Source organism: Epinephelus lanceolatus, chromosome 23, assembly GCF_041903045.1.
Source record: "Epinephelus lanceolatus isolate andai-2023 chromosome 23, ASM4190304v1, whole genome shotgun sequence".
Lineage (NCBI taxonomy): Eukaryota > Metazoa > Chordata > Actinopteri > Perciformes > Serranidae > Epinephelus > Epinephelus lanceolatus.
Genome location: NC_135756.1, coordinates 17,782,011 through 17,804,077, shown reverse-complemented (window position 1 = coordinate 17,804,077; position 22,067 = coordinate 17,782,011). Strand labels below are relative to the sequence as shown.

The 22,067-nt window shown below is 41.2% G+C and overlaps 1 protein-coding gene and 3 non-coding genes across 10 annotated transcripts in view; all 4 read right to left on the bottom strand.

The window, feature by feature from the left end:
* wnt5b (wingless-type MMTV integration site family, member 5b) overlaps positions 1–22,067 on the bottom strand; it is a 141,760-nt gene that overhangs the window by 101,820 nt on the left and 17,873 nt on the right. Inside the window, exon 1 of one of the 7 annotated variants that reach the window (XM_078165139.1) lies at positions 39–271. The exons of the other annotated variants lie outside the window; for them this stretch is intronic. The gene's annotated coding sequence lies outside the window, so the exon portion shown is untranslated. Of the gene's footprint in view, positions 1–38; positions 272–22,067 lie in introns of those variants that run through there. 7 annotated transcript variants of the gene reach the window in all.
* On the bottom strand, positions 1,881–1,992 carry trnal-caa (transfer RNA leucine (anticodon CAA)). The gene is made up of 2 exons: positions 1,955–1,992; positions 1,881–1,926 (listed from the first exon to the last, which is right to left on the bottom strand). It is a non-coding gene; the product is annotated as a tRNA-Leu (tRNA).
* trnak-cuu (transfer RNA lysine (anticodon CUU)) lies at positions 2,980–3,052 on the bottom strand. Its single transcript has one exon. It is a non-coding gene; the product is annotated as a tRNA-Lys (tRNA).
* trnal-caa (transfer RNA leucine (anticodon CAA)) lies at positions 3,418–3,529 on the bottom strand. The gene is made up of 2 exons: positions 3,492–3,529; positions 3,418–3,463 (listed from the first exon to the last, which is right to left on the bottom strand). It is a non-coding gene; the product is annotated as a tRNA-Leu (tRNA).

Sequence of the window (22,067 nt, the reverse complement as noted above, 5' to 3'; positions counted from 1 at the left end):
ATGTTACTGTGTGTCTCCGGGCTGTCTCCGATACTCACACATACACAGGCCCCTGACCTTGCTGATGGCAGCTGTTGACGTCACTCTGTGTCCCAACCAGAGCTACGAACTCCCCACTATGCACACACACACACATTGGATAAAAGGTTAAGATCAAATCCAGACCCAAACCCAGAACCCCCTTCACATATAATTTACAGCATTAAAGTCCATTCATTTGACCAAATCTGATAAACAGCCAATACAACAGCTTGCAGACACCGATTGATAACAAAGTGAAAGTAGCCAGTGTTACAAGCACACAATGACACTCTGAACCTGATGTATAACTCCAACCTTTGCCCATGTGATTATCTGTTCATCTGAACTGTTGTGGCGTCCCAATTTCCCAGTATCACTACTGCTGGTTAGCCATCAACCTCACTCTCTAATCAAAGTTTCTCTGAGCTGTACTTGGCTTAGTTAAATGAGACAAAGGTCATTGTCTTTCCTGTGGTGGTGTCTCTACGTCTAGTATGTCCATACTACACGTAAACTATGTTTCAGGCCCATTCTGAAACTTTTGGAGGGTACTGCTCAGGGATTTGCTCAAGACTACTGGAAGCTGTGTTGACTGCAGGACTTTTCTGATTAGCTCTCCACAAAACAACGGCACTTAGAAACTGCGGGCAATGGTCAACTGAGCGTTTTTCCTGTGGGCTCCGGCAACACTTAACTCCAGAGCTTGCCTGAGGACTAGATGCACAAACCCACTATTTTTAAATATCCCATGGAGAGAGACTATCACTGCAGCCTGTTTTATTTTGCTCGGCATGCAGACTCGTTCTGTGGACGATAAGTGAAGTTCAGACTGATAAAGGAGGAAATACAGTGAGTGTTGGATGGAGCAGTGAGTGACAACAACCCCACCCACGTGGAAGACAATGGTACCACGTGTGAAGGGTTGGTTCCAAAGGTACCATACCGAAAGTGTTTTGTGGAAACGGGGCTTATCTTATCTCTTGGCTCTACTTTGTCATCAGGTAAAAATTCTTGTGTTGCAGCCAAAACTGCAAGCAGTCCTCGGCTGCAGACTTGTAGTAACAGCTGAGCCTCTGCTCTGTCATTAGAAAAACTGTTCTACACCCTGCAAAAACTACAGGCAGCTGTGGGCCACAGACACTGGTGCCTTTTATTGGTGAATTTTTGTCCCTCTCTGTTCATCAGTTAAGGAGAATCTTTTAATCAGAGGCCAAGGATGGCTGCAGTTAGTTTATGCTTATCTGGACGAGAAGACTTTGAGGACTTCTTATAGACTAAGGTCTGACAGCCTCATCTAAAGGCAATGCGACTTAATTGGTCACACACTATAAGACTTTGCAAGGCTGGGGATCTTGCATGGTCACTATTTGCAATACTAGAACTAGATTTGTTTTGGGATTATTTTCCATCCTGGTCCTCATTAAAAAATATCACGCCAAACTCCGATGACATATTGACAATTACTTATGTGTCCACAAATACACACAGCTCTAGAAACACAAGATAAAAGGTGTCATATGTCAACAGTATTCTTCTCAATCTGGCCTCCGCTGGTCAGCTACACTATTTTGGTAGGAGGAGACTGTAGGGATGTTTCAAAAATCAAGATTTCTCATCAAAATACAGATACAAGAGTACCTGTTCTTCACTATTTGCATTAGCCAGGACTAAAAACTTGTGATAATATTCAATATGTTTGCTTCTGTTGAAACAGCAAGACGAAATAAGACCAACCTAAGACGGTTTGGAGTGAGTTTTATGACCACCTTACATCGAACAATTGAGAAGAAATTGAAAAGTCTTGCTTGAAATGTCATTGTAAGGCCCCACCATGTGATGAAACCTTCAGATAAAATGTATGTCAGGAGTGGGATTTGAACCCACGCCTCCATCTGGAGACCAGAATTCCCTTTCACAGAGGAAGGAGTCAACCCTTGAGTCTGGCGCCTTAGACCACTCGGCCATCCTGACAGCTGACTGACTGGTTTCAGTCTGGAGTTAAGTGGTTACATGTAAACAGAGATTACAGGTTTAGAGAGTTATAGGAGACTTGGAAAGTATATAATAACACCTATAAAGCTATGTATTGGTTGTCAGTTTTTAGAGCAGATTCAAACTTCAATTACTTCACCATTACTGCAGATGGTGTCGTTTTTAAGCACGCTGGGAACTGAGAACTGTAAGTTTTTTTCTGACCACTTCCCCTCCCCCATGTTATCAAAGAACACCTTCAACCCCTTAGGGTATAATCCTTTTTAAACAAACCAAACTCAGTCCTCTTTAAGTGGACCTAAAAAGTGGTGAGAAAAGGGACTCAGGTCTTTTTGTGTTCACACAGTCAGTTCATTTCAAAGAACTGCAGTGTGGTTATGAAGACCCCTCACTTTCAGATGAACTTAGTGTTTCTGTGTGCTGTAGACTGTTGCTGTTTCACGTATTCTACATTCCACATCTGGAGACATGCAGTATCTTCCGTGGACCAAACTACTCCTGGTCCTGTGTCCTTGTAAGCGTTACAGGCTGACGTGGTTTGGTCCGTTTTTTCAAGCGTCCCAGTGCAATAGCATGTGATCTAGAGGGCTAAATACAATGGTGAAGAGCAAAGCCAACCTGGAGCGCTTTGTGTTCATAAGGCACGGGTTAAGTGAACCTCACCGCGGACTTGAATCGAACCAAACTCAGATCACCTCAGGAGGTGGGAGGTGTTTATATGTGTGCATAGAATGCTGAGTCACCACCGCTGAAAAGGACCAAGTGAGAAAACACCCTTAGTCTCATACAGCACATACAGCTACCTGGGCAACACACACACACACACACATATGGAAATACTAGCCTACACCTTCTCATGTTTCGTACAACTTTGTTTTTGTGTCATTATGAAACATTGAAGGATATTGCTCAGTTGATAAGGACATCCAATCAATTACCATCTCCTATGTCATTTAAAAGCATATCCGCCCAACGTGGGGCTCGAACCCACGACCCTGAGATTAAGAGTCTCATGCTCTACCGACTGAGCTAGCCGGGCTACCTTGACAGAAAGACGCATCAGATTGTGGGGCTGCATCAACTCTTAATAAGCTGTGAACTCTCACTTAGTTGGATTTCTGAATTGTCTTCCCAACATACTGATTAATTTATTTTGCTGCTGACACAGTCTGCTACTTGACAATTAGCTCACTGTGTAGCACAGTCTGTATTTTACAGTTAATATGGCTGTTTTCTACTGATAAACATGACAATCCCATGTATACTGTTTAACAAAACTTCACTGTATCTTTTGTACTAAAAGACAGCTCACTGAAAGTCTCGTACTTGTTTTCCACACAAACAAAAGGCGAGATATCTGCATCTTCATCAAACTAGAGGGATGACACCCGCAGATAAAATCCATGTCAGGAGTGGGATTTGAACCCACGCCTCCATCTGGAGACCAGAAGTCCCTTTGACTGAGGAAGGAGTCAACCCTTGAGTCTGGCGCCTTAGACCGCTCGGCCATCCTGACAACTGTTCAAGCAAAGTGACCTTAGACTTAACAAAAGCTACAGAGACCTCAACTCAAAAGCAAAAGAAGTAGTTACTGTAAGGACAGTGAAGTACAGTATTATGTTAATTTGGTTGCACTGAACACAGTGGGTATCTATCCATCTATCTAAGGGACAGAAGAATAGATGGACCGACTGATGAATGGCCGGACAGATGGACTAGTGAACAGACAGATAGGTGAAGGATGGATGGATGGATGGATGGAAGATGGAGGAGGGGGTTCGACGTCTTTGATCCTCCCAGCAGAAATAATCAACAAAGCCCTGGAGCAGGCCAGCTAGACCTAAATATGTGTGTGCGCGTCTGTTTGGTGTGTGTGTGTGTGTGTGTGTGTGTGTGTGTGAGTGTGTGAGTGTGTGTGTGCCGTGAGGTTTTCTGGCTGCATGCCAAGACCAGCTCCCACCAGGAGAGAGATCAAAGACTGTTCTCTCTCCCGATCTCTCCGTCTCTTTCTCTATCTCTCTCACTCATATTTCTCACACTTCTTCCTCCCCCTTCCTCGCCCTCTTTCTTGAAAACACTCGTTATTGCCTTTCTTGATTTCTTCGACATTCTCTCACTTTCTTTTTTTTTAACTTCACCTGAGGGCAGAGAGACGAGTTTCCTATGCAAAACAGAAAAGAAAAGATAAAGTGCTGAAAAAGAGCCAAGCAGGATAGAGACGAGGATAGAGAAGGAGAATAGAAACTGCTGGTTGCACTGATGTTAAGACACACACACACACACACACACACACACACACACAAACATTACTGACCTGTGCTTCAAAGCCCTCTTGGTTGCCAGGTTGTCATGGGAGCAATTGTTCTGGCAGGTGTGTGTGTGTGTGTGTGTGTGTGTGTGTGTGTGTGTGTGTGTGTGTGTGTGTGTGCGTGTGTGTGTGTATCAGACTGTTCTCGTTTCCCTTTAAACCCGACGAATCTCATGACAACACTTAAATTTCAGCGAACAGTTGAGATTGAATCAGCCCATTAAAGACTACACAGAATGTCTGCTGTTTCAAATTAAAAGCTCTGCTGTGATTGAATACATGCCTCATTCGCTTATCTCTGACATTTCAAAATAAAGCGCTGTTGTAAATTGACAAATCAAATCCGAGGCATCCAATGGCTTTATCATTGGTTCACTGTCTGGTCAGAGCATTACGTCCTAATTGAGACAATACTCATTGTCTTTTGGTGTAACGCCGTGTTCACAGTAGATCCATTGATTCAAAAAAAGTATGTGCACGTACAAGTCAAAGGTTGTTTTTTTCCAAAGGTCAGTGTGTCCTGCTGAACCTTTCCCACTGTAATACCAATTTCTGTTTTTTTCTGCGAGATGTGTGAGAGACATGGCAAAAATGAACCATCAAAATCGGATTAGTGAAGGCAAAAATATCCTGACTTATAGTATATAGTTTGGGTCAAGCTCCAAAAAGATTAGATCCTACAATTCCCATCATGCACCTCAATAATGTTGCTTCATTAGACCTTACCAGGCTTTAGAAAGTTCCCAGCAGCGCAAGAGAAGGCATTGCACAAGTGTTTTCACTGGGGTTGAGACTGGACTCGGTACTTTTAGGCCCAGACACATCAAGTTGATGGCGGGCTGTGTCCCGCACCGTTGCCCCTTGTTTGCCACCATCAGCTTTTTCTTTTTTTGATTCAGCATGTTGAATTGGCGAAGGCGATGGTGGAGCCTGTCAGTGAATGGCATTACTCTGATTGGCAGTTCAGCTCAGCGCAAAAGAAGAGAAACAGAAGTGAGGAAAGTAAACAAACAGCTAAAGTCAAGAGGGAGTGAGACCAAAACCAACTTGTTACATAAGGTAAGATTATTTTTCTTCAGCCATTGAAATCCTTAGCGGAAACAGTTTTTAGGGACATATGCTCTGTTCTTTCAACATTAGACTGTGTTGTTAATGTGCTAACTGGCTAACTAGCGTCATGACAGTCTTCCTGTTTCCCTTTTTGAATTACAGTTATAGACTACCACTGCCTGCTGGTGTGGAGTTATTTCCTCTCATACAGACACAGAACATACGTGCTGGTTAGCCGTTGGCTGTAGTCTTTGCGGTGTGTTAATGTGAAACTTTTTGGTGAAGACACAGGCAAAGCGAGGTGACACAACAGTAGGCTTTCATTGCCGATAGTTCTTTGAAGTTGGTTTGGTGTGTCTGGGCTCTAACGGTACCAACTGAATTACGTCAGCACTACAGGGTACTGATTTACGTTAAACAATTGGTGCCAAATTTCGGTACCTAGGAGCGCATCTGGGTGAGAATTCTGGGTTCAGGTAAGAGGTGGAAGTCATGTCAAAACCAGCCACTGTTAGAACTACATTCAACTTTGGATAGGAGGGTCATGAAGTCAGGTTGAATAGCACTAGGGTTGGGCTGATTGTTAATGCCATTGTCTGTCACTGATGGATTTGAGTCATTAACCACCATTGTGATTTAAAAGCCCCTTGACCCCCCCATCCATCCATCCGTTCGTCCCTCCATCCTACCACACTAACACTGTGGCATGGGTTTTTGAGTGGGTTTGCGTGATTTAAAAGTAACATGAACTTTAGGCTGCCAGATAAGTGAAAGGGTACCTTTATTAGTGACCATGCTTACCCCCATCATCATGAAGATTTGCCACTGTCACCGCCACTGATCAATATCCACTCACATCCACTGGGCTGACTTTTTTATTTTTTAAATTCACTTGTGTATAAATATCACAGGTACTGGCAGATGGGTCAAATAAAAATGACAAAGTCGTGTACCGAGTAAGTTAGTAAATTATTAATAACTCTCAAAAACAGTGTGCAATAGTCCACCTTCTCCTCACCTCTCTTTGTCAGTCTCTGAAACACACACAGTCACACACACACACACACACACACACACACACACACATGTTTTGGCGCTCAGTCCTTGTGTCTATGTCCTTGTCTCAGTCCTGACAACTGTGCGACTGTAATGCCCCCCAAAGAACAATGTCTACGTCCACATGTTTCACCATGGACATCATCAGCGCCCAACCCTTGATAACTCACAAAATGAGAGTTCATTCTCTGGTTCAGTAAGACATATAAATCATTGTTTTTAAGAATCAGCCAAAGACAAGATGGCCCTGAAATATATTGATAAAAACTGTACTTTCACATCTCCCAGTTAGACGACAGCTGCTGCTACAAAACTGCCTGATAAAAAGACTGCATGTAAAACGAAATGGTATCTATCATCTCATAGCAGCCTTCCTCCTTCATGGCGGTCGCAGTAATCGTCAGAGCTCTTGAACGTTCTCCTGGATGTTGTTCGCTCTGCGTTGTTGCTGATCTGGGAATTGAAGCTCATTTGCACTCCGTGTATGTCGTTCTGCATAACAACATTGGCTAAATGTCTAAAAATGTAAATGTAATTGTGGAGATAATGTTATTTTCCTATTGAGACTCACAGAATGCCGCACTACGTGAGCCGAGCCCGGCGCTGCTTCTCATTAAACCAACTCACAGGGGCTCCTTTGCAAACACCAGCTAAACTTTCTCTCCGCCTTTATCTCCTTCTTCCTCTATCCATCTTTTCATGCCAGTAGCAGCTTGCAGATTGGTCATATTTCCTCTGTTTCTGTCTGTCATTTTTAGCAATATGCAAATACGCGTCTTAATCCCACTCCCACAATCCCAATCAGTCTCTTCTCTGACCCCTTTCCTGCTTCTACTTTCTGTCCTGCTTTTCACCGTCCTCTTTAGCTCTGTCATTCAGCTCTCTCTTTCTCTGCATCCCCTCTTCTCTCATCACACCCATCACTCCCTCTTTTCTCCCACCATCCATCCCTCCCTACCCCTCTTTTGCATCCCTCTCTGCCGTGTTTTTCTCCCTCACACACACTCTCTCTCGAGCAGTAGTCATTCTACTTATAGCCTCGCCATAAATCAACCTGTCATTCTCCGTCATGCTCGCTGGATCTCACTGGGGCTTGTGGCAGACACGCACACGCCCACGAGCACACACACACACACACACACACACACACACACACACACACAGAGCAAGGGATAGTGTGGGCCCACACATACACACACACACACACACACACGCACACACACAGGCACAGACACACAAATACTGACAAATATAAAGCCTCAAAGAGATCACACACACTCAAATGCAAACACACACACATACACACATATACAGTACAAGTCTATAGACTGAAAATGCAAACCACACACTCACATGCAACCACGCAAACCCTTTTTTTTGGCTCTTTCACACACACAAACTCTTCAGTGCAAACTTAAGACGACCTAAAGACACTGGAGATTGATGGAGAGGGAGGGTGAGTGATTAAGGGAAACAGAGATGTAGGCAAGGATAACAGAGAGAGGCTCACCTGTCCCTGCACCACACACACACACACATGACCACACACAGCAGCTGAAATAATGTCCATAGCCCTCAGGGCCTCAGCTTTACCCAACCATCTCCTTAGATTCACCTCCTCCTCCTGCTCTGTCTTTATTTTTCTCTCTGTTCTGTTGATCTGTCTACAAAAAGGAAGTCCTAAAAACCGTTCACATACAAATACTCTGCATTACTGTAGAATAGTTGTGTTTAGGTAACTCAGAGCACTTGGTTAAAGTTCGGAAAAGATTGTTGTCTTGGTTCAATGCTAAGAAATCAACACTGACTCAGAGCACAGAATGGGTAGGGGTGTAACTATTCATCAATCTGTATGGATGTATCGATTCACTGATCGACAATCCAATATCATCGATTCAATCTGTATCATCTTCAAGATATTCCTTGATTTTGAAATTCCCATGGCACATCTGTGTCACCGTCAAACAGCACCGGGCAGAAAATGGCAAACAGCCAAGAAAAAGGCAATGAGGATATTTACTCCCTGCTCGGGAATGAATCAGCAGTGTAGGAATATTTTGAATTTCAGAGAAAAGACGAGTCAACAGACAAAGCACATGCTATTGAAACAATGCCGGTGCGAGATAAAAGCCTCAGGAAACATGATGTACCTGGCTGGCTGGTCATCTTTCTCTGCTAAACTGGAATATAACACAATATGTATGATTTCTTTAGTGTATAATTACATGAAAATAATAATCAGTGTGTTTTTGTTGCCTTAGAACGAGCCTCTATACAGTATCTACGCAGGGTGCAGGTTGTGTTCCACAGAGTCCACCATGTTGCATTGCTATGTTTCTACAGTAGCCCAGGACAGACAAACTTAACACTGACTCTAGATGGGGCCATTCATGCCACAATGTGATGAATTGTGAAATAGGGATATATCTGAAATTATATGTCCTGCTTTACGCGGATGACACGATTGTACTGGCAGAGACTCCTTCAGAATTACAGGCCGCATTAAATGCAGTTGCTTCTTATTGTAAAAACTGTCAACACAGACAAAACAAAGGTTGTTATTTTCTCTAGGGGGAAATTACGGATACTCCCAGAATTTAAGTTTGGTTCAGATAAATTAGAAGTTACTTTTGAGTATGACTATCTTGGAACATTATTTAATTTTAATGGACGATTTGATAAAGCAATAGCTAAGCAAGTTAAACTAGCTAAAAGAGCTTTAATCTCATTGGAAAACAGAGTTACTAGATTACAGTTACCTGTTGATATACAATGTGAGTTATTTGACCAGCTTATAGTGCCTATTCTTTTATATGGAAGTGAAGTCTGGGGATTTCATAAACTTGACCAAATTGAAATGCTTCACAAATCTTTCTTGAAACGTTTACTTAATGTTAATAAACGCACAGCAAATTGTATTATTTATGGAGAGTTTGGTCAAAATAGTTTAGATTTAAAGGTAAACATGAGAATGATTAACTTTTGGGTACATTTAATTAGTCATAATACAGCAAAAATCTCTTTGACTGTGTTTATTGTTTTCAAGATTTTGTATGATGACAATATTTTTCAGTGTAAATGGATTTCCAAAGTTAAAAATATTCTTGATTGTGGTTTATCGTACTTATGGCATGACGCTGGACGGATGAACCCTAAATATTTAAAATTAATGATTGAACGTAGATTATCTGATATGGAGCTACAGAGATGGCATGAAAAATTACAAAGTAACCCTTTATGTGATAGTTATAAATTGTTTAAAACTGATTTCACTTTTGAACCTTATCTGATTATGTTAAGACCTGCCGAAAGAGTTTGTTTGTCTAAGTTTCGGTGTGGAAACCATAAGTTACCTATCTCTGAGTGCAGGTATGATCGTGAAAATGTCCCCCGGAAATGTACTCTTTGTCTGACTGGCAATCGAGGAGACGAATATCATTATGTACTTGTGTGTTCTTTTTTTGATAAAGAGAGACGAGAGTTGGACGGACAGTTCTATAGAGCAAATCCAAATATTTATAAGTTTCAAAAGTTAATGTCATCTCGAAAAGTAAAGGTCTTGTCAAATTTGTTGAAACTTTTAAAGAAAATCTTGAATAGTTTCTCTTGATTTGCTTTGACTTGTATGTATGTACACAAATTCTGTTTTATTTATTTTGCTGTGCATTGGCTGCCACCTGTTCTGATTTGTTAATGTTATTTTTTGTTGTCTGCCCCTTATACCCCAGGGAGGGGTCAAAAGGAATAAATGAAATGAAATGAAATGTTTTCGCATTGACAGTTAGTTTGAGACGAATTTTATGCTTTCGTTTTGTACTTGTCAACTAAGCTATGTTTTAGATGTGTTCGTAAAGTCGATTTAAAGTAAGCATTACAAGTATTTAAAATTATGTATGTGTGATTTTTTTCTTGCTTTTATGGCCAATAGCCAAAAAGAAAGGTGTGGCAGCTTCTTCTCTAACTGATTGTATTAAATGGGCATATGATATTGTCTCATATTGATCGCCCCGTAATTGAAATAAATCAAAATTTTATCCGCTGTGATATCAGCAAATCATATAGTTGTGCAAAGAATCAATATAATATTGTATTGTACTGTGGTGAAATTAGTGATTTACACCCCTGATAATGGGACTTTTTTTTAAATATTTATTCAAAGTGCAAATCAAAACCGCTTGAAGCTATCATGTGTTCCAGACTCCATGTGTAATAAATACACAAGCGCTTTAGCATTTTAAAGGGGAACTAAATCAATTTCAAAATTCATAAAGGTCATTCCTATGGTCTAAAGGCCAAAACACACCAGCGGCGAACACTGCACATCAAAAAATATGTGCATCAGCGCTCCTGGACGTGCCACCCCGCAGCACTTTACACCACTGTCCAATTTCCAGCCTCACCGCCCTCGGTATTAAACGCATTTTCCCCCCACCCACTCTCTGCTTGTACATACCAGCTCCCAGAGCAGCTCTTCTACTCTGCTCCTGTGGCAGCTCGACACCTTGCCTCACCATGGATGCATAAAGAGAACTCTGTAGCTGTTGCTGTGTCTCATGTGTGATGAAGAATGGATGAGGAGAGACTTGGTGTTGAGGTTGAGAAACATCCCGAGCTAAATGACCCACCATCCCGTCATTATAAAGACAATGGCCAAAAGGATATTGCCTGGTGAGGCATAGCTCTGGAGACTGGCAGTTCAGGTGAGAAATCAACTTTAATTAGGGGCTCTCTTTTAGGTTAACTCTGAGGTTGAAGAGGTACAGATCTTTCAGTAAAAGTAATCATAACTTTGTGTGATCGTCTGTGCTAAGGGTGGCACTTGACACGCGTGTGGCACCAGTGTGTTTTCAGCTTAAGACAGTCCAAACATTTCAGTCAACTTGAACAACTCTCTCTCAAAACTGGAGTGCTAAAACTCAAATTTGTGTTGCCATAGGTTATGAAGTCTGGAGCTGCTCCATAGACAACGAATGGTGAAAGATGTTATAGATGACACTGAGAGCACCCAGAGGAATGTGAGTATGTGGGTACATTTTCTGTTTAAGAACTGAGAACACTACAATAGAATAAAGCTCATTTGGGTATAAAAAAAATCAAACATTCTGTGGGTCCACAAAATCAGACTCCCATTCAATGTCTCTTGAGCAGCTCCAGACTTTATACATGATGCCATCTTCATTAATTATCTTTCCTTAACCTTAACTAAACATTTCAGAATCCAACAAGAAGTGAGTCCCTGAGTCCCCATAAAAGTCCTGCTCTTTACACGCCAGATCATCCACCCTGACCTCCTCCTTATGAGTTCTGTGTATAATGAGGATGTCACCCTTCCTGGAAAAAAAGCCAGTGAGCATGATTTAGGCAGCAATTTGATACAATTCCACCAATTCCAAGTCCTGCACATCATATTTGGCAAAGGAAATTAGAAGCACATAAATGTATTATGTGGGAGATAGGGTTTCTCTTTTCACATTTGCTTCCTTCTGTCTAATCTTTTCCTTTACATCTTTCCTTTCCCTCTCCTCTCATTCCTCTCTTCTTGTCTTCCTCCACCCAGATCAACATCTCCTCCTGTCGTTCTCCTCACACACCTCTTCGTCTTCCTCCTTCTCGTCTCCTAGCCCTCCATGACCAATGCAAGAGCCTCATAAAGACCCTTAGGAGTCGGAGGATTTCATGGGGCTTTGTGTTTCATTGTGTGTGTGTGTGTGTGTGTGTGTGTGTGTGTGAGTGAGTGGGAGACAGCACATGTGGCATGCAAGGTCACGTAATCCTGTGGCCTCCAGATACTGTTATTGACACAGGCACAGAGCGCTCCATGACCTGTACTGCCCTTGCACACGCAGACTGTGCATGAACACGCACACACGCAGATGTCCTTGTATAACCCACAGTGCCCTCAGTGTTATCAAGGAGACAAACATTGGTATAAACTTGACTTGAACGCAGTGATTCTTTGCCCTTGTTGAAGGATTTGGCTGATGATATTCTATATTTTTCTTTTAGTTGATAAACCAAGAATAAATTCTTCCTTCTAACAAGTACTGCCTGTGTAACAGCCTCATACAGCTTGATCCTCTGTGCCATAGAGCTCCAGTGTTGTCCAAAGACTATTTAAAACACATCAGTGAGCCTCACTGTTGCCCTGGGTGCCATATTTCTTCGTTATGATAAACATGGGCCCTGATATGCTTAGAAATCGGTCTGTTTTTGTGCTGGTTGACTAGGTTGGGCTCATTCAAATTACAATACCAGTACCCTTAAAGTGATACTGATACCAATAGAGTACTTCATTTGATACCCATCATGTGAATGGAAGCATTCAGTTGTGTATAAAGCCACCAGATGCCACAGGTGTGTAGTGTAGCCATACGTTTGGTTAATGTTTTGGAGGCACCTCAGCACACTGAACTGCCACCTCCATCAAATACTCTGTGACCAACTTCACCACACCACAGACTGTGTGGGTTGTAGCTGCTGCGGTCGTGTGCTAATCACACATCAACCTGGAGAAAGCTTGCTGTGATTGGCTGCCAGCAAAACCATAAAAATAGTCAATATTTTGTAGATCTGGATACAAAAAGGATCAAATTGAGGTATCGTTTCACTAGTGAAGTTTCGATAATACTTCGTACTGGGTTGTTTTGGGTGATGTCTTAAAGTGGGCTGTGTAGCACCCAATAATGTAATAACTTCCTGAGAATGTAAGAAAATTTGCACTTAACCTGATTGAAAATATATAATAAAATGTCCTGACTGAATGTCTGTAAAGAGGAGTTTGGTTGTACTGTTCCAATGCCTTTATTTACTACTTACTATAAACAAGAGCTCTAGCAACAGTGATCTGTCGGTACACCAGGAAAGCTCTAATATGTGTTTTGGGTGATAGGGTTATGATGTGTCATTTCACTTTAGTGTATAGTACAGCTTTCTGTAATGTTATTACAATATCAGTCAGCACATTTTATTACGTTAATGGTCAAGTTATTACATTATTGGGTTTTATTACATTTTCAATCAAGTTAAGAGTAAATTTTATTCAGACATTATTACATTTTGAGGAAATTATTACATGACTGGGTGCTACAGGGTGTTCAAAGTTTGATGACTCAGTGCCAGTTTAGGGAGCCAGCATATGACTGAGGGCTGCACAGGTTCAGGACATACGATGTCGGCCACTTCCACAAAGCAGTCCTGCAAAAACTCTACATCACTAAACTGCTTACCATGATTACAGTTTTGTGAGATACAACAGAGCTCACCTGTGTTACACCCTCGGCGCTTCTCACAAGATATAAAGACTGACTGTTGGGCATTAAAGTCTTGTTAAAACTAAGGATGAGCAAATACACCATTATCTGTATCTGTATCTGTATCTGTTGGACCCTGCTTGGAGCCCCTGGCTTCGCTCTTCCCCTTGCTCATGAGCGTACCGCTGAATGGAGAGCTCTGGCGAGCACAGAGCTGGTTAAAAAGAGCTGAAAACTCCAGTTAGTGGGTGTGGATTTTTTTGATTGACATTTTGGGTGGGAGTAACAAAAATTCTTGCTGTAAATGATAAATGCCAGTTGGGTGTCGTGAATGATGAATGGTAGACAAATTAATGATGTCCGAAATGGAGGGACTTTCAATGCTCTTTGCGTCGTCAGTGTTACCTGTCTGCAAAGGGCTTGCACCACTTCCCTTTACTAAAACCGAGCCTGACATGTAGTCTTTCTTAAAACCTCCTTCAGTTGTCTTATTGTAGTCTCTGTTTCCTTTCTTCGGCATGTTCACTTGTGGTACGTCAATACAAACCTTCTGTGGCACTTTTTATGCAGAATGGGATCGTCTAAGTGGTATTATTAAGTTTTATTTAGCAACAGAGCAGTTGTAACCATGAGTACTCAGCCCGACGCCATAACCAGAAATCCAAATTGTAGACAAATTTATCCAACTCTGTTTTCCAGTTCACATGGGTATCATCACGTCCATTAGTAATTCATAAGCCTTTTCATCACTTCCATTTTTCTCTATTATTTCAATGTTTCTGATGGCCACCACTGGCCCGTGGGCTGCACTTTGAGCAACTATGCCTTAAGTGGGATTTATACTTGTGTTTCAGCTCTATGCAGAGCCTACACCATAGCCTGCACAAGTGGCCTTCGCCATTGTGAGCATTTTTACTTGTGCAGTGGTGTGTCTGTGTCACTCTGCAGTTACACCTCCAAAACACTAGTTGGCAGTGGGGTTTCTGTGAAGTGCTGTAAAGTTTAATTGATTCAAAACACACATTAAACACACATTAAACACGGCATAATAGCGACAGTTTCAACCACAAGTACACAAATCAGCTTCACAGACAAACACTTGTCTTTATCTGGACACATTTTCCCCACAAATACAAGATGCTAATGTTATTAGCACTATGGCATTTTACATTGTATAAATTAGCCCAGTGACTAGCAGACTTCTCCTCTACTCATATGAAGCCAGGAACAACAGCAACATTTAACAAAGGTAATGTTACAAAATTTGGCTCCATTACAACTCACAAGGTTCAATGAAAAAACAATTGTCTTATACTAAACACATTTTCCAAACAAATATAACATGCTAACGTTATTAGCACAAGCCTATGGCATTTTACATTGTATAAATTAGCCCAGTGACTAGCAGACTTCTCCTCTACTCATATGAAACCAAGAACAACAACAACATTTAACAAAGGTAACGTTACAAAATTCGGCTCCTGCAACTGTCTTATGCTAAACATGTTTTCCAAACATATACAACATGCTAACGTTATTAGCACAAGCCTATGGCATTTTACATTGTATAAATTAGCCAAGCGACTGGTTGAGATTTCCTCTGCTCATATGAAGCCAGGACTTAAAATGTTATTTTTGTGGAGGCTTTATTGTCTTCATTATTTATTGTTTCTTATCTGTGAATTTTAAGTAAATAAAAGCTTTGTTTCCACTGAGGGAAATGGTTTCAGCTTAAGGTCTGCATTGCCGTGACGTGTAGTTACATTTCTGGGGAGGTGCATGTCAGGCTATGGCATAGGCTCTACGTTGTGAGCCAATGCCGTAGGTATGGCATTGATTCGATGCAAAAGTATAACGCCGATGGCTGTTTCTGCCTGTTAGAGAAACAACTGACCAATCAGAGCTTAGTTCATTGGCTTATGAATAGGTAAGTTATTTTCCTATGCCGCACCTAGCGGCCTTGTTACAAGTAGCCACAGAAAAATAGTGACTATCATCATGCTGGTTTGGGATTTTAACTGGATTGGTTGACTAGAAGATTAAAGCTGAATAATACCAGCCTTGTCCTTTAAATGTATAACACGCAGTACAAAGAAAAATCACACGCGCTCACACACACAGACACACACACTCACACACACACACACAAATACACAGATATGGATTTCCAAGGTCGCATTTCAGGCATTCAGTATGTATCTTATACAAGTCCTCCTCTCCGTCTCTGCGCTCCACTGCTCTCCACTTCCTCCTCCTCCTCTGTATTCTTCTCTCCTCCTCTCTCCATCTCTAGCTGCTGTCTTTCACACCAACACACCCTCTCTCTCTCTCTCTCTCTCTCTCTCTCTCTCTCTCTCTCTCTCTCTCTCACACACACACACACACACACACACAGTCTCTCCAGAGATGTGTCCATTGCTCTGACCTCTCTCTCTCTCTGGGGAGATCTGGCTGCCTGCCCAGCTCTCTCTTTTTCTCCCTCTGCCTCACACTTTCTCCTTTTGCTCTGGATCTTTTCTTCTTCTTCTCTCTGTATCTATCGATCCATCTATTTTTCTAATCTCCCTTTGTCTTCCCCTCCTCTCTTATCCTCTCCTCTGTTGCATGTCTCCCCGGCTCTTGCATCCTCTTATCTCTTCATCCTCTCTCTGCTCGATTCCTCGCTTCTCCTCATCTTCCCTGTCTTCCCTTCTCTGCTTTAAACCCACTCTCCTTCCCCCTCTTTTCCTCCTACACCTCATTTTCTCCCTTTCCTCGCTTCCCTTCTTTACTGATTCTTTCTAGGCTTACAGGGGGCTGGTGTGGCTGCGGGGCTCTGCCCGGGGCTCCTCGCCCCAGCTCATACTGACTCTCTGGGCACCGTGCCCACAGAGGGTGGGTGAGGCTGAAGGGGAAGCTGGAAGGGTCTGTGCATGTGTGTGTGTGTGTGTGTGTGTGTGTATCCAGTGATGGGGAAATGGGCGTAAGAAAGTGAAGAGAAGGAAGGGGAGAGACTGAAAGAAAATGAGAAGGGGGTTGTTGACAGAGACGGAGAAGGAGACACTGACAGAGATTTCTGTTGAGTCACGCTTTGCTAGCAGGAGTGTGATCGTGGCTACATCAGCACTGTATGCATGTGTGTGTGTGTGTGTGTGTGTGTGTTTGTTTTCACCTCTACTACAGTAAATCATATGTAGCAACCTGCATACAAAAGGATAATTCAGATTTATTACAGTCCTGGTTCTTATATTTGTAGCCATCGTTTCTGCTGGTTATAAGGTTTGAAACTAATGATTATGAATTATGTTTCCAGCTGACATCTTAAAGTGTTTTATTTTGTCCAATCAGCAGCCCAATGATGTTCAGTTAAAGATATACTGTGCAGGATTTTCCGACAAAACACAGAAATAATCCCTCTCAATCATCACTTATGGCCCACTACAAGTCTGTGGTGGTGTAAGTTTCTGCAGAGGCTCTGCCCTCTGCCTGTGTTTGCTTATTTGCCTCCTATTTTCTGTGTTCAGGACATTTATGGGTGTGTTCCCCCACAGCGCTCAGGTGAGACCGGGGCATTACATAAAGGTAGTGACCAAGTGCCACACCATAAGCAGCAGGAGAAAACGCAAATATAGCGAGCTTAAACACCAAATGAGAGTGAGTCTGGGGTTGGATTTTACTTTCATTTTCACTGGCAAGAGTGTTTACAAACATGACCAATAATTCTGCATAGTGTACCTTTAAAAAAAATCATTAAAGACAAAGAAAACCAGAAAACATTCAACTCTGAGAAGCTGGAACTGGTTAACCCTCAAAGACCGAGACAGCCGCCTGTGCCTGAAAATAGCTATTAAATGTATAATAACTATTGAAGCGCTAATCCTATTGACATACTTTAAAACGTCACGTGAAGTGGAGAATCTCTGCTTTTCAGTGGTATCACAAATGTCATGTTTGGATATCAGATTCTGCAGCATTGATTCACCAAGGAAAACCTCGTAGTTCTGTGCTCTAAGCCAAACAGCAACAGTTCTGAATGCTTAGTCCCACCCCCCCAGTTTCGATTGGTTCAAAATGTTGACATCATCTACTCCACCAATCAACATTGTTCTTTTTTGTTGTTGTTTTTTTTTTAAATCTGAACAAACACGGAGGGAAATCAAGACAAACAAGGTGCATTTCCTTGCATGAAAACATACACAAAAATAACAGATTTGCATGACAGCGCACAAAGCAAGACCACAGGTAAAGAAGTGTTAGGATTGTTTTTGTCTGCGACACTGAAATGAATCCTCATCAGGTTCCGACGCAGACAGCTAGGGCAAGCTAGTGCAGCTAGGAGGAGCACAGACAGGAGATCCATCCGCTTGGAGAATATAGGGATATAGAAATATAAGAATACACCTGTATTTCACTTAAAAATGCCTAATATAATGTTATCATAAATGGCTGTAACTTGTTTAGGGAAGGTTAGGCGTAGACCAAAAAATTATTTGGAAGTCCAGAACATCTACCTACAACTTTGTAAATAACAGAAAAACAAACCTCACGAGGTTCACAGTAAACAAAAAAAAAAAAAAAAAAAAAAATACAATTTTTAAAAATCTGTTAATTTTATCCATTATCAGACAAAGCAAATGTAAAATTGTGGCTTTAAATGAGTTAGAGTGAAACTTCAGGTTCTCATTGATAAAATGATATATGGCACTTGATGCTGACTGCTAGAATGAATTAGAAAATCAAAATAAATACAGGAGAGTCAGAAGAAATTACTGAGATCTGGCAACACAGTGGCATCACTAAGTCAAATGGGGCAAGAAACGTTTAGTCAAATGATCAGTCAGCTTGTAAAAAAAAAATATGGCATGGGAAAACTACAGCATGACTACAGAAAGTATGGTATGGTAAAAAATGACCAAGACCTCTGTCTGTTAACTGTGGTGGATGTTAAAAATTGATACACACACACACACACACACACACACACACACACACACACACACACACACACACACAAAGAGTGACAAATCATGGGCACACCTGGACCCAGCTGCATGCAGAGAACAACAATTCCCCTGCTGGTCACTAATGGTACAGCCCTGCTGGAGTGGAAGCAAATGGTCCGGACCCAACCATGCATGATGGGAGGGGAGGGCGGGGCCGAGAGACGAGAGTGATATAGTGGTCAGATGGAGGGAGGGAGAGAAAGTGAGGGGAAAGTGAGATAAAGGGAGAAAGATGGCTCTGCCTCGTGAAAGTCATCTGGTGAAAGCAGCCAGAACAAAAAGAAAGAGACGAGGAGAGAGGAGGAGAGAAGAGAGGGAGAACTCACACCTGTGTTTAAAATGTCTCCTTTAACTGTTATCTCTGTATTTATCTCCCCTTCAGACTTCTCTCCTTCAGTTTTCTCCTCCTTACTCTATCCCTCCCACCCGGTTATTCTGTCCTCTCACCTCCCTCCTTCTCTCTGAAGTGTCCAGTGTGTCAGTGGTGAGTTTCAGTGATGCAGCGCCCTCTGTCTGTGTCCACTGTCACTGCAGCAGCACATTTTAAACTTCAACCCTCCTGACTGTAGGACACGTTTGACAACATCTGAGTCACTTGGAGAAAGTCTGGGAGAAAAAGGCATTCATCAGCTGTAGCATGATTGTTTCTTTATTAAATGTAATTAAAGTTTTATTTATTTAATATAGATAAATGGCAGTACTGCAACACCCAAGAGCTGAAATATATAGTATAGAAAAGTTACAATAATAAAATAATAAAAATATAATACCTCTGGCTAAGGCAATGGAGAGGGTCAGGCAAAATGCACCCCTTCGAATCAGGTTGGTCAGTCTGGTGGTTCGCAATACTGAATGTGGTGATAGGTGCATATATGTATTGCTGTTACTGTTCTTCATATGGATATGTGCGGTTGTTTTCTATTATTTATTTATTTTCTTTCTTTTAGTTTTTTTGTAGTTACTCTTTTTTGTCTTATTTATTGCTGCATGTATTTATTATTATTATCATTTTTATTTTATTTTATCTTATTTTGTTTTATTTTATTTTATTTTATTCCATTTTATTTTTTATTTATTTATTTATTTATTTATTCTTTCCAGGGTTAGACAGTGGGTCAGTTTTTTCTGTCTGGATTTTCAACAGCTTTGAATTTGTGAAACAAATGGACACTTGTGAGTGAGATGTAGCTACGTATGTAGGATTTGTTGTCGATATTTTGCAAAGAAACTAAATAAGAATTTGTTCACAAAAAAATGAAAGCTACAATGAAAATATGACAAAGTTACTTAAAAAGCACTACAACATAATAAATATGTACAATGTAGCTGTTTCAGAATCAGAGAGCTGCAGTTTTGTGCATGATGTGCAAAAATATTAAAGGGATGTGCAAAAGTTCACAGAAGAGCAATACATGCACGGTGCAGAGAGGCTTTGGGTAATATTTAGAAGAACCTAAATACAGTAAACATTTCATAAGTATTGCAATACAATCAGATCACTACAGTGTTCTTCTATGAGTGAAAAGTGGTCCCATGACCTCTTACAATTCTTACCTTCATCACTGACACCAGCTAACGTGTGTTAGTTTCTTTCTTTCATCTATACGCAGAGTTTGTCTCCGATTATGCACATAAACATATATAATATAAATGTATAAATAATGCTATGAGTGATGACAGTAGAGTCTTATAAACCCATGTAAAGAGGTCAATTAAATATGTGAGTTATAAAGAGATAAATTACATGTAGTAAGAAGTTTACTTGCACACACATGCACTGACATTTTTAGATCTGGTCAAATTTAAAACTGCAATAACCATGTTTAAAGTGAGAAATAATTTACTTACAGGCAACATTCAAAAAATGTTACGTGACAGGTAGGGTGTTATAATTCAAGAGGAGAATTTCATTTCAAAAAACAATGTGTTCATACAACCAAGAAGAGTGTGTGTATTTCAGTGTGTGGGGTGGACGTGTGGAATGGGCTGCATGATGAGACGAAACAGGGCACAAATATCAATCAATTTTAAAAAATATAAAAAAAAGATATTTTTGGCAGCTATATAGATGAGGAAAGGTTGTGTTTTTTTGTAACACTGGGAGGTACTTGGACTGTAAATAAACTGGGTTTGTTGCTTATTTATTTAATTGGGTGGTAAATAGACTGGGGATGGTTGTTTATTAGTCGTAAAGAAATTTGGGAATTTGCTGAAATAATATATGAGTTAAAAGAAGAAACGTAAGGAAGGGGTAGGGACATATAGGTTTTTTTCTCATTTTTGGTTTGAAATAAAGTGATTCATTCAGTCATTCATAATTTGCTTTAAAATTGCAATTCATTTCTACATTTACTTACAAAAAAAAGAAGCATTTTGACACTGTAATATGCCCCTGTGGAGCATGAAAGTTCATTCTTGACCTTCAACCTCACCTGAACACTGTGGGGGTACACACCCATAAACATCCTGTGGGAGGCTGACTCATCATTTTAGCAATCATTTCTTGCCCCATTTGACTTAATGATGCCACTGTGTTGCCAGATCTCAGTAATTCCTTCTGTTGCTACAGTGTCATCACAAGTAAAGTTGAAATAATTCGATTTTTTGATCAGTATCTTCTAATTTTCTTTGTCTTTAGTTATTTTTAAAGGTACACTATAAAGAATTGTTGCTCATGGGAGAAAGAATCGGACATACAAATATCAGAGGAGGACTGGACAGAGATATGTGAGACACACTGCAAACTAAAGATCCCTAAGGAAGTTTGGTTGGAAAAAACTTGTGCGATTCTTTATCACCCAGAAACTAACGCACTAGCACTGCGAACAGGCCTACAGAGCTGTGGCTTTTCTGGAGGCAATGCGGAACCTCACTGGCAAATCATTATCATGTTTTGTGGGATTGCAGCTGAGATTCACAATTTAATTGGGATGGATTCAGTCTATTCATTTGTCACGTTATACTACTAAAATCCTACATAGCAAATGTTTAATGTCTTTGACTGAAATCCATTGTTCTCAAAGTCGAACTGATAAGAGCTAAAGAGGTCTGGCTGTCACTGTCACACTCGAGCCAGCGCTGCGACTATACACTGCGTCCTTGCTCCAATGCCAACAAGACAGATCCCTGTACATTCATTGAATGTAATGAAGAACACAATTCTGATCTCGATTCAAGCAGCGTGCTCGTTTGACAGACGACGTGGCAGCTGGGCAGACGCCGATGTGAAATATACGCTGCTGCATGTGTTAAAATATGCAGGATGAAATTCAGGAGATATGGCGCCATAGAAGTGTTTTTAACCCTTCTGTATCCAAAGATTAGCAGAGTGCAGAGGCTTTCTGAGCAGCTGCCCAGCGGAGCCACAGCCTGATTGTAGCTGCCGACGGACTGGGGAGCGTGTGTTGA